Source organism: Elephantulus edwardii, unplaced genomic scaffold (genome assembly GCF_000299155.1).
Source record: "Elephantulus edwardii isolate Elephantulus edwardi_28Jun2011 unplaced genomic scaffold, EleEdw1.0 scaffold00555, whole genome shotgun sequence".
Taxonomy (NCBI): domain Eukaryota; kingdom Metazoa; phylum Chordata; class Mammalia; order Macroscelidea; family Macroscelididae; genus Elephantulus; species Elephantulus edwardii.
In genome coordinates this window covers 208511-220227 of record NW_006400305.1, presented here as the reverse complement: position 1 = coordinate 220227, position 11717 = coordinate 208511, and positions in this window count along the sequence as shown.

Genomic DNA, 11717 nt, shown 5'->3' with positions numbered 1-11717 from the left:
TTGCCTCTGGAAACCCTATGAACCTGGAGAGAGGATGAGAGGCACCCAAGCATCGAGGACTCTCCTTCATAGGGTCGCTATGAGTCGTCTGCGACTCGACGGCACTTAACAACAACAACAAGAAGATGGATCTTGGCAGAAAGTAAAGAATACCAGAAGAATGTCTATCTGTGCTTCATTGACTATGCAAAGGCTTTTGACTGGTGGATCACAAGCTGTGGCTGACTCTGAGAAGAATGGAAATTCCAGAAGATTTGATAGTGCTAATGAGAAACCTACACTTGGACCAAGAGGCAGTCGTCAGAACAGAACAGGGAGACACTGGATGGTTCAAAATCAAGAAAGGGGTCTGTCAGGGATGTATTTTGTCTCCATACCTTTTAAATCTGTATGCAGAAAAGATCATCCGAGATGCTGGGCTGTACGAGGAGGAATGTGGCATCAGGATTGGTGGAATAATCATCAACAACCTGCGTTATGCAGATGACACAACACTGCTCGCTGAAACTGAGGAGGACCTGAAGCGCTTGCTGCAGACTGCAGTCTTCAATATGGATTGAAGCTCAATATCAAGAAAACAAAGATTCTCCCTACTGTGCCAATTGGCAGCATCAGTATGGATGGTGAAGAGATTGAGATAGTTAACAATTTTAGTTTGCTTGGCTCCACAGTCAACACTCTTGATAACAGCAGCCAGGAAATCAGGAGATGAATTTCATTGGGAAAGTCAGCTGTGAGGGACCTCTGAAGAGTACTGAAGTGCAATGACGTCAGGCTGGAGACTAAGGTTTGCCTGATCCAGGCTATCGTCTTTACAATTAAGTGCTACGCATCGGAGAGTTGGACAGTGACTAGGGATGATAGAAAGAGAATTGAAGCCTTTGAGTTGTGGTTCTGGAGAAGAGTGTTGAATATACCATGGACTGCTAGGAGAACAAACAGGTTTGTCCTAGAGAGCGTGAAGCCAGAATGCTCCTTGGAGTCAAGGATTCTGAAGCTTCGTCTGACAAACTTTGGGCATGTTGCAAGGAGGGAGTGGTCCTTGGAGAGGGACATCATGTTCGAGAGAGTGGAGGGACATCACAGGAGAGGAAGACCCTGGATGAGATGGATCGATTTTGTGAGTGGAGTGGTGGGAATGAATGTGTTTGAGACAGCGAGATTGGCACAGGATAGAACGGTGCTTAGGGCTCTTGTACATAGGGCCGCTATGAGTCACAAACGACTAGATGGCACATAACAACAACATGAAACTCAAGGTTGGCTCTGCCCATTTTAAGGACACAGGCTGATGGAATAGGGAGAGATGGTTCCAAGAAACACCAAGGAGTTGTTATAAGATGGAGTGGACACTGGGCAATCAAAAACAATTGTCTGCAATGCTTACATATTAGGAAACCGAGTCTCTGTTCATGAAGTCAAAAGGCTAAGATCTGGTAGTACTTCTTTCATGAATTATTAAAAGGTATATTCTGAAAACATCATGAGGGTGAACGAAGTCTGTCCTGTCCTCAGGAAGTCTGTAGTCCATTTAAATAATTATGTCCAATAGCATACTTTGGATGGTAGTACGGCAGGGTTTCCATGGTAGTGAGTCTAACAGCTGTCTTGTTGATGTAAAGTGGCAAGACAAACATCCCACTCTGGAAATAGTTCTCTGAAGCTGAGTAAATAGTAAATGTTAAATTTTGTAGAAAAACATTTTTCCTGTGTTCTTTTTTTTTTTTTTAGCAAGAACATCATATATATTTTAATATTCTCACCACTGGGTATAGTGATAGAGGGAACAGAGATTGAAGTTGTCAACAATTATACCCCACTATGATCCACAAACAACACCCTTGGCACCAGAAATCAGGAAACTAAAAGACAAATTGCACTGGAAAAATCTGCCATCATGGAGCTCTCCAGAGTACTGAAAAGGAAAGATAAAAGCTTAGAGACTAGGATGTACCTGATCCAGGTCATGATTATTGCAATCATTCGCTATGCATCTTAGAGCTGAACAATGACTAAGGATGTGATGTTGTTGTTGTTGTTATGTGCCGTCGAGTCGCCTGCGACTCATAGCGACCCTATGTACAACTGCCCTAAACTCTGCTCTGTCCTGTGCCAATCACACTGTCTCTGACACTCCCATCCCAATTATCCCAGTCACTGAATCAATCCACCTCATAGAGGGCCTTCCTCTCCTGCGCTGTCCCTCCACCCTCCCAAGCATGGTGTCCCTCTCTAAGGACCGGTCTCTCCTCACAACATGTCCAAAGTATGTTAGACGGAGCCTCAGAATCTTTGCCCCCAAGGAGCCACCCAGTTTAACCCTTTCCAGGACAAATCTGTTTGTTTTTCTAGCAGTCCATGGTATTCTCAATACTCTTCTCCAGCACCACAGCTCACAGGCATCAATTCTCCTTCTATCCTCCTTGGTCATTGTCCAACTCTCTGATGCATAACAAGTGATTGCGAAGACCATAGCCTGTATCAGACGCACCTTAGTCTCCAGAGAGACACCATTGCTCTTCAGCACTTTGGAGAGGTCCCTAACAGCAGACTTTCCCATGGCAATGCGCCCTTTAATTTCCTGGCTGCTGGTGCCAAGACTGTTGACTATGGAGACAAGCAAACTAAAGCTGTGTATAATCTCAATCTCTTCACCATCCATCCTGATGCTGCCAATTGGTCCAGTGGTGAGAATCTTTGTCTTCTTGACATTGAGCCTCAATCCATCCTCAGTCCTTGACACTCTGCAGCAGGCGCTTCAGGTCCTCCTCAGTTTCAGCAAGCAGGGTTGTGTCATCTGCATAACGCAGGTTGTTGATAAATCTTCCACCAATCTTGACCCCACATTTCTCCTGATAGAGCTCAGCCTCCCGGATAATCTGTTCTGCATAGAGGTTGAAAATGTATGGAAATAGGATGCATCCCTAGCGTACGCCCTTCCCAATTTTGAAGGATGTGATAGAAGAAAAAATCAAAGTGTTTGAGTTGTGATGTTAGAGAAGAATCTTGAACATACAATGTACAGCAAAGAAAATAAATAGGTCTGTTTTGGAAAGCGTGAGACCAAGTTTCTTTTTGGAGCCTAGTGTTTTGAAGCCCCATCTTACATATCTTGGATATATGACCAGTAGGGACTGGTCCTTGGAGAAGGACATCATGCTTGCAAGAGTAGAGGAACAGAGCACAGAAAAGGAAGATTAAAGATGACATGGATTGATACAGTAACTGGGGCTACGAAGGTAGATATGCTGGAGTCAGTAAGAGTTGCTCAGGATAGGCTTCAGAGCTTCTGAGTTGCAGGTGACTCAGCAGCACACAGCAATATTAAGACAGAGTACATAAATCATCAAACAATATCATTAATATCACATGCAAGCAAGATTATGCTGAAAATTATCATCAAATGACTGAAGCAGTACATTAACAGAGAACTGCCAGGTGTGCCGGCTTGGTTTATAAGCGTCCATGGTACTATGGATATTATAGTTAAAATTAGATGGATCTTGGCTAAAAGCAGAGAGTACCAGAGAAGTGTCTGTGTTTCATCGACTGTGTGGATCACAATAAACTGGCTGGCTCTTAGAAGAAGGGGAATTCCAGAACATTTGATTGTGCTTTTGCGAAACCCATACTTGGACCAGGGACAGTTGTCAGAACAGTGCAAGGAGACACTGCATGGCTCAAAATTGAGAAAGGCGGATGCCAAGAATGTATTCTGTCTCCATACCTTTTCATTCTATATACATAACAGATCTTCTGGGAGGTTGGGTTGTATGAGGAGGAATGTGACATCAGAATTTGACTATGCAGATAACACTACCCTGCTTGCTGAAACTGAGGAGAACCTGAAGCATTTGATGTAGAAGATCAAGGGCTACATCAAAAAATGTAGGCAAGGGCTGAGTCAGGTAAATATGTAAGCAGAGTACCTTCAGCAAGGCCAAACCAATAGCCAGTAAATATGATCTGGAAGAAGAGGCAGATTAATAAAGAGCTCTGCAAATTGGCTTAATACACTTAGTACACTGGCTTAATACAGTGTGATTTTGAAGGACAAGTTAGCTGTAGCAGCTTTCGCCCACCCCCGCCCCCGCTCATTTGACGAGTTTCAGCTCATATGAGATGTTTATATCCTTGATCCAGACTTGAGGTTATTTAGGCGTTTACACTACATTTAGGAGTTAAAGGGTTAGAAGAGCCAGGTTTGTCTAGGCTGGCTCAACTCTCTTTGGTAATCAACTCTTTTTAACCTTCTGTAACTCAGCTCATCTTTGAGGATTATAATAAGCAAGGCATCAGACTGGCTTCATGGTGGTGGTTAAAAATTTAGATGAGATTTGAGGCATACTCCTAGGTTTGTGTAGGATTTTTCCCCCCAACCAAGTCTTACATAGTACACATTAGACTTTTGAGCAGATTGTCATCTTCACCTTAAATCTCTCTTTTTGACATGATCTGAGACAAAGACTAGTAGTGGAGATCAATGTCCTTGTATGTAAAATACTGGATTTACAGAGAGGTGACTGTAGAAAAACTTAGCTTGTATTTAATCCTTAATAAATTGTAGCCTTATTTACAGGCAGACTGGCCATCCAGATTTTTTCCCCCTAAGATGAGCAGTCTACAGCAATAATATTCAAATGTTTGAAATTTCAGTCAGTTATAGAATTTAGAGGGTGATCTGTATTCTAGTTATGATTGGTCTAGAGCATAACGACACACAAAAAACCCATTCGTAATGCTTAGCCAGTGCATTCATTACAGCAGCTGAGGCTAGCTGGATCTTAAATAGACTGTGATGGAATCTTCTCATTATACAAATCAGTCTTGGTCAACATGATCTCGTTGGGGAGTTCATAAATTGAATCCTTCCTTCAGAAGGAGATTATTTTGATGTTTGAGGACATCTTACAAAGAATGAAACAAGTCACTCTGAATCAAGTTGTCTTCAGAGTAAAAAAAAAATGACACTACCAAGACAAATGAAACTCTATTATAACATCCATGAAGATAGGGGACTGTGGTTTTATACTAGGAAGCAGGAGTCTACTGATCAAAATCCTTAGCTGCAGTGTTTGTAGATTTGAGTCAGTCCACTTCCAGCAAAAAATGCGAAGATATATAATCTGTAAAGTCCAGTAAGTAAGCCCTCAGGGCACCAAGGGCCTGTTCTTGATATCTAATATCCTTAGTATCTGCAGTTGATGGAATTAGGCATCAAGAGCCAATTATACAGGGATACTTCTCATTGCTTAGAACATGTTCTAAAGAACCATATTTTAAATCAAATAGATAAGAAGGTCAAAGATTCTCTCTAGTAGATCAGCTGTTAAATGTAGAACTCAGTAGTCATAGCAATTTAGGGGCAGTGTATGCAACTATGCCAGTTATGGAAAACTTGTTTTGGCTTTTCTTTGAAGGTTATTTAGCTCACTTATCATGCAGTCAGTACTGAAGTTGAATAAAGACTGAAGCAATAGTATAAATGTCCCTGGTTGAAAAATGTTAAGTGACTTGTAGTTTGAGTATAAGACAAATGATAACCACATACTATGTCCCTTTTATGCATTGTTGTCTCAAATGCTGTTTTCATAGTTACATAATCCCTTGCACATGGAGTATCATGGCTAATGAGGACATATTGCCTAAGTTGACATACAGTGGTCCCATGAAGCATCAGCTTCAATTTTATGCCAGCTTCCTGAAAATCCAGGTATCAAAGGAGAGTTAAGAGTTCAAAGTTATATACTTCAAGTACCACCAGATTATCTGGTATTTGTGACAGAAGATGGCTAAAGGTATTTTATCGGTGTAGAGCATATATATGTGGCTTTCTAGCTAAATCCAGTTCCAGGAATCACTAGAAGTCCACCTGAAGGTGGAGAGCTATTAATTGAGATTTATCTGACATCACTTTCAATGTGTTTGGGTATTCCTGGGGCAAGGACATGGCAATCTTCTTGCACTTTTCCAAGTTCACAGTTATATATTCTGATGACTCTTTCACATTAACTGAAAATGGTTGCATGGAGACACATAAAAGGTCAGAATGTCAACCAAGACAAACATCATCTTGTTGTCTAGAACAGTGGTTTTCAAATTATGTTCTGAAGAGACCCCTCAGGTGTCACTGTGGTGGTAAGGAAGGTGCTTGTGATGGGTTTCAGAACCCCCATTCCTACTATGTCCAGAGCAGCTGCACTTTTATTTGGGGATTCCACATTATTTTCAAAGGGTTTCATGGCCATTTGTCTTTGGAAAACAAATGATGTAACAACGAGCTGTTCACACAATGCTTAATATAGCAAGAGGCCATTTCTGGATCTGACTGGAGCTCTGTGAGATGGTGTCACATAAAAGGAATCCTTGGAAGAATTTTTTATATTTGCATGAAAAGTTCTGGTTCCTGAGAAATCTCATAGAAGACACTATGAAAAGTTCACTGTGTCCTTCTTTTGATCTCAATGCGTCAAAATACTTGCTTTGTCACTCCATAGGCAATGACAGATTTGAAGTAAAAAAAAGAACAGGGTGGAGGTATCTTGATGGAAATCTTATAGATGCTTCACGAATGTCAATTATTTGCAACTGTGTGGTCCAATGCTGTTCTCAAAGGCATGCTGCCATTCTTCTGCCCATTTCAGTATTGAAATTTCCTTGGTCCCAATTGTCATCATGTGTCTCTGAACGCTATAACCAAAGAAACAAAATGTATATTCACGGAACAAATGGAGCCTTTTTTGTCTGTATTTTGGTTTAAGTATTCTGACTTCACAATTAAGGACTGTGCTGAATCTGGGTAGAATGGGACAGGAGTGAGGTAAAGACCACATGATAGCAGAATGCCTCTTGGGTCACAGTGGTCCCACTGCCATGGTGCCTTCTTCAGTAGTAAGGTGGTAGGAGAATCACTGGGCAAAAATCCAGGTTCTGCAGACTGATGGACTAGTACGAGGAAGGGAGTCAGAAGGTCCAGGTGAACACAGCAATCAGGAGGCACAGGATGAGTGCTTATTCAGAGAACACTCGCTTTCTAAATTCCTCCTTTCTAAGAAAAGCTTCATCGTGGTTAGTGGTGTGTGGGCAAAGATGCTTCAGCCAAGGCCCTTGCTTTCAAGGTGTTTGCTTTCATGGTTCACTTTGGATGAGGTATTGTCAGAGTATACACCGAGGTCTAGATAGAAACTCTGGTCTTCAGATTCCCAGGAACATTGTTTATGGCAGTGCTTGTTCAGTCATTGCCTCAGACTGGGAGGGGGGGAGGGCGCGCCAGGGCTTCTTTGAGTTAGGAGCCTGACGCCCCAGCCACGAGACAAGATGGCTCCTCAGGTCCACACCATAGCTACTGTCCAGGCTGCGTTGCTCAGCCCGCCCCCGTACTGTTCCTTTAAATGGCGGAGAGAGTCAGGAAAGCAGAGAGTTCCTTGTTTTTTTAATGCAACATGGTATTCCACTGAGTGAATATAAAACAGCTTCTCTATCAATTTGTTTCTGACTGGCACTTGTATTGTTGTGAACTCTTTGCTATTGTGAACAAAGCTGCAATAAACGTGGGTGTGCATATATCTGCTTGGTGACAGTTCTAGTTTCTTTAGGGTACATTTCCAGTAGTGGAATTGTTAGATAAAATGGTATTTCTATTTGCAACTGTTTAAGAAAGCACCATACTGCCTTCTATAGTGGTTGTACCATTTTACACTCCCACTAACAGTGAATAAGGGTTCCGGTTTCTCAACAACCTCATCAGCATTTGTTGTTTGCCGTTCTGTTAAACTTTTGCTATTCTTAATGAGGTGAGAGATGATATCTCATAGTTGTTTTGATTTTTGCATCTCTCTTAGAGCTAGAGATTTTGAACATTTCTTCATGTGTTTGCTCATCACCTGAATGTCTTCCTTGGTGAAATGTCTGTTCATATCCTGTGCCTGTTTTTCATTTGGGTTGTTTACCTTTATCTTGTTGTGGCACTTGAGTATTTTATAAATTCTAGATATAAGTCCATTATCAGACATGTCATTACCAAATATTTTTTCCCACTCTGTGGCTTCCCTTTTTACCCTTTTGGAAAAGTTTTTGGATGTGCATAGGGATTTGATTCTTAAAAGGTCCCATTCATCTGTTTTATCCTCTCCTGGTTGTAAAATTTTCAGGATGCTTGGAAGACTGTTTATGTTGTGGATAAGGGCTTCTACAGTTCTTCCAAGCTTTTCTCTAATGAGGGTTATAGTCCTTGATTTTAGTCCTACGTTTAATCAGTCCAACGTCGAGTTGATTTTTGTATATGGAGTGAGGCATGGATCTTGCTTGAGTTTTCTACAGATAGTTTTCCAATTTTGCCAACACCGTCTGTTAAAAAGACTGTTGTTTCCCCACTTAGGTGATTTCATCTCCTTGTGAAAAATCAGATGCTCATAGGTAGATGGGCTGATTTCTGGGTTCTCAATTCTATTCCATTGATCTATGTGTTTGTCAATGTACCAGTACCACGCTGTCTTGACCACCATGGTAGTGTAGTAAGATTTGAAATCAGGGAGTGAGATTATTCCTACCTTGTTTCTCTTTTTAAGGAGTGCTTTACTTATTCTGGTCTTCTTTCCATTCCAAACGAAATTGGAGATAACCTTTTCCATCTCGTTGACATGTGGAATTGGTATTCATATTGGGATTGCATTGAACGTGTAAATTGCCTTTGGTAGTACTGTTATTTTCACAATATTGAGTCTTCCTACCCATGAGCAAGGGGTATTTTTCCACATCTACAGGTGTTTTGGTTTTTGGTGTTTTTGTTTGTTTGTTTTGTTTTGTTTTGTTTGTTTTCTGCTTGCTTTTTGTTTCTTGTAGTGATATTTTGTAATTTTCCTTGAATACAAACTTTGTACCTCTGGTTAGATTTACTCCCATGTATTTAATCTTGGGCTTAGCTATTATGATGGACATTGTTTTTCTTTGCTTCTGTTCTATGTTCTCTTTGACTCTGTAGACAAATCTAATTAAATTTTGTATGTTGTTTTTGTATCCTGCCATTTTTCCAAATTGGTAAACTATATCTAGTATTTTTCTTGCTGAGTCCTTAGGATTTTGTAAATATGCTATTATATGCATATAGACATAATTGCCTTGCCTACCTGTGGTCAAAGGGAATGCGTTTACTCTCTCTCCATTGAGAACAATGTTTGTTCTCAGGTTTGCATATGTGCTTTTCACTATGTTGAAACAATTCCCCTCTGATTGCATTTTGTTTAGTGTTTTAATCAGTAAATGGTGTTGGATTTTGTCAAAGGCCTTTTCTGCATCAATTGATAGCATCATATGGTTCTTGTTATTTGCTTTGTTAAAGTGATGAATTACACTGATTGTTTTTCTTATGTTGAACCATCCTTGCATACCTGTTATGAATCCCACTTGGTCATGGTGAATTTTTTTTCTATTTATCCTTGGATTTTATTGGTCAGGATTTTATTCAAGATTTTTGCATGTATGTTCATGAGAGATATTGGCCTATAGTTTTCTATTTTGGTGGTTTCTTTACCTCACTTTGGTATCAAGGATACATTTGCTTCATAGAATGAGTCTGGAGGAAGTCCATCTTTTTCTATTTTCTGAAATAGTTTATATAGAATTGGTGACAGTTCTCTGAATGTTTTATACATTTCACTTGTAAACCATTTGGTCCAGGGATTTTTTTTTCTGCAAGTTGTTTTTATTACCTTTTCAAAATTTTCTTTCTTTTTTTGTAATGGGTCTATTCAGGCGTTCAATTTCAGCTTGTAACAGTTTACGCAGGTTGTGAGTTTAAAAGTTTTTGTCCATTTCCTCTAGGTTTTCGTATTTGTTTGAGTATAATTTTTCCATAGTTTTCCAATGTTAGCCTTTTTATGTTAGTTGGTTCTTTTGTGAAGTTGCCCATTTCATCTTTTTTTCAGATTGTTTGTGTTTTTTCCTTCTTTTCCTTTGTTAGTTTTGCTAGTGGTTTGTCAGTTTTATTGACATTTTCAAAGATCCAACTTCTAGTTTTGTTGATGGTTTCAGTTGTTTTTCTTTTTTCTATTTCATTTTTTTCTTTCTAATTTTTATAATTCCATGTTTTTTAAGAGGGTGTTGTTGTTTTTTCTTGATTTTCTTTTTTAACTTGTTGGAGATGTTGCGTTAGTGTCATTGGCCATTTTTTCCTACCTTTTGATGTGTTTGTTTATGGTATAAATTGACCTCATATTTTGGCTTTGGTTGTTTCCCTGAGGTTTTGGTAAGTGGTGTTTTCATTGTCATTTGTTTCAATAAACTTTTAAATTTCATATTTTGTTTCCTTTAATGCCCACTCATGTTCAAGCAAGGTATTATTCAGCTTCCAAATGTATGGGGGTTATTTTTCTTCTTTATCCTCTTGTTATTAATTTCTAATTTTGTGGCATTGTGCTGTGAGAAGATGATTTGTATTATTTCTATGGTTTTTTGCTTATTGATGTTTGCCTTGTGATCTAAAATATGATCTGTTCTGGAGAACGTTCCGTGCACAATGGAGAAGAAGGTGTACTGTGCTTTTTTGGGGTGCATTAACCTATAAATATCTATGAGATAGAGTGGTTTATTGTGTGGTTCAATTCTTCAGCATCTTTGTTGAGTTTCTCTCTGGTAGTTCTATCTTTTCTTGAGAGTGTTGTATTGAAGTCTCCAACTAATATTTCCTTTTTCAGTTTTGTTAATGTTTGTTTTATATATTTTACAGGTCTATCATTTGGTGTATAGACATTTATTATTGTTAGGTTCCCTTGTTTTATTGACCCTTTAAGCATTATATAGTGACATCCCTAGTCCGTTGTGAGAGCTTTTGCATTGAAATTTATTTTATCAAAGATTAATATTGTGACCCCTGCTTTTTTCTGACTGCCATTAGCTTGGTATATTTTTTTCCCTAGTTTTTATTTTTAGTCTATCTTTATTTTTCAGATATGTCTCTTGTAGACAGCACATTGATGGATTTTGGTGTTTTTTTTTATCCAATCTGCTACTCTTTTACTCCTCAGTGGTTCATTCAAACCATTCACATTCAGTATGGTTATTAAGAAGTAGGGTTTTATTGGTATCATTTTGTTGAGTTCTTTTTGGTGCTGTTGTTAGTTACTTTGGTCCATGCTGCTTTCTGTTGCACCTCTGTAAGAAGGACGTCTCAGTGTTTCCTGCAATGCTGGTCTTGTTTTCACAAACTCCCTTAGGTTCTGCTTTTCTGGGAATATCTTGATCTCTCCTTTATGGACATTTTTGCTGGGTACAGTATTCTTGGTTGACAGTTCTGTTCTTTGAGTGTTCGATATATGTCATTCCACTGTTTTCTTGTTTGCATGGTTTCTGCTGAGTAATTGGCACTTAATCTTATCTACTCTCCCTTACAGGTTACTCTTTGTTTCTCCCTATCCTTATCCTTATCCTTGGTTCTGGCAAATTTGACTCTGCTATGCCTTCATTCTTCTTTTAGGGTCTATTCTACATGGTGTTCTCTCAGATTCTTGAATACATATTCTCTAATTCTTCATTACATCTGGGAAGTTTTCCTCTAGAATTACTATTCTTCCACAAATTTTTCAATGTTTTTAGTTGCTTCATCTTGTTCTGGGATTCTAATGATATGTATGTTGTTTCTCTTAATGGTGTTCCACATTATTTTTAGGTTTTCTTCTTTTTCCTTCCTTTTTTTATTCTGCTTTTTGCTCTAGCAGATCATT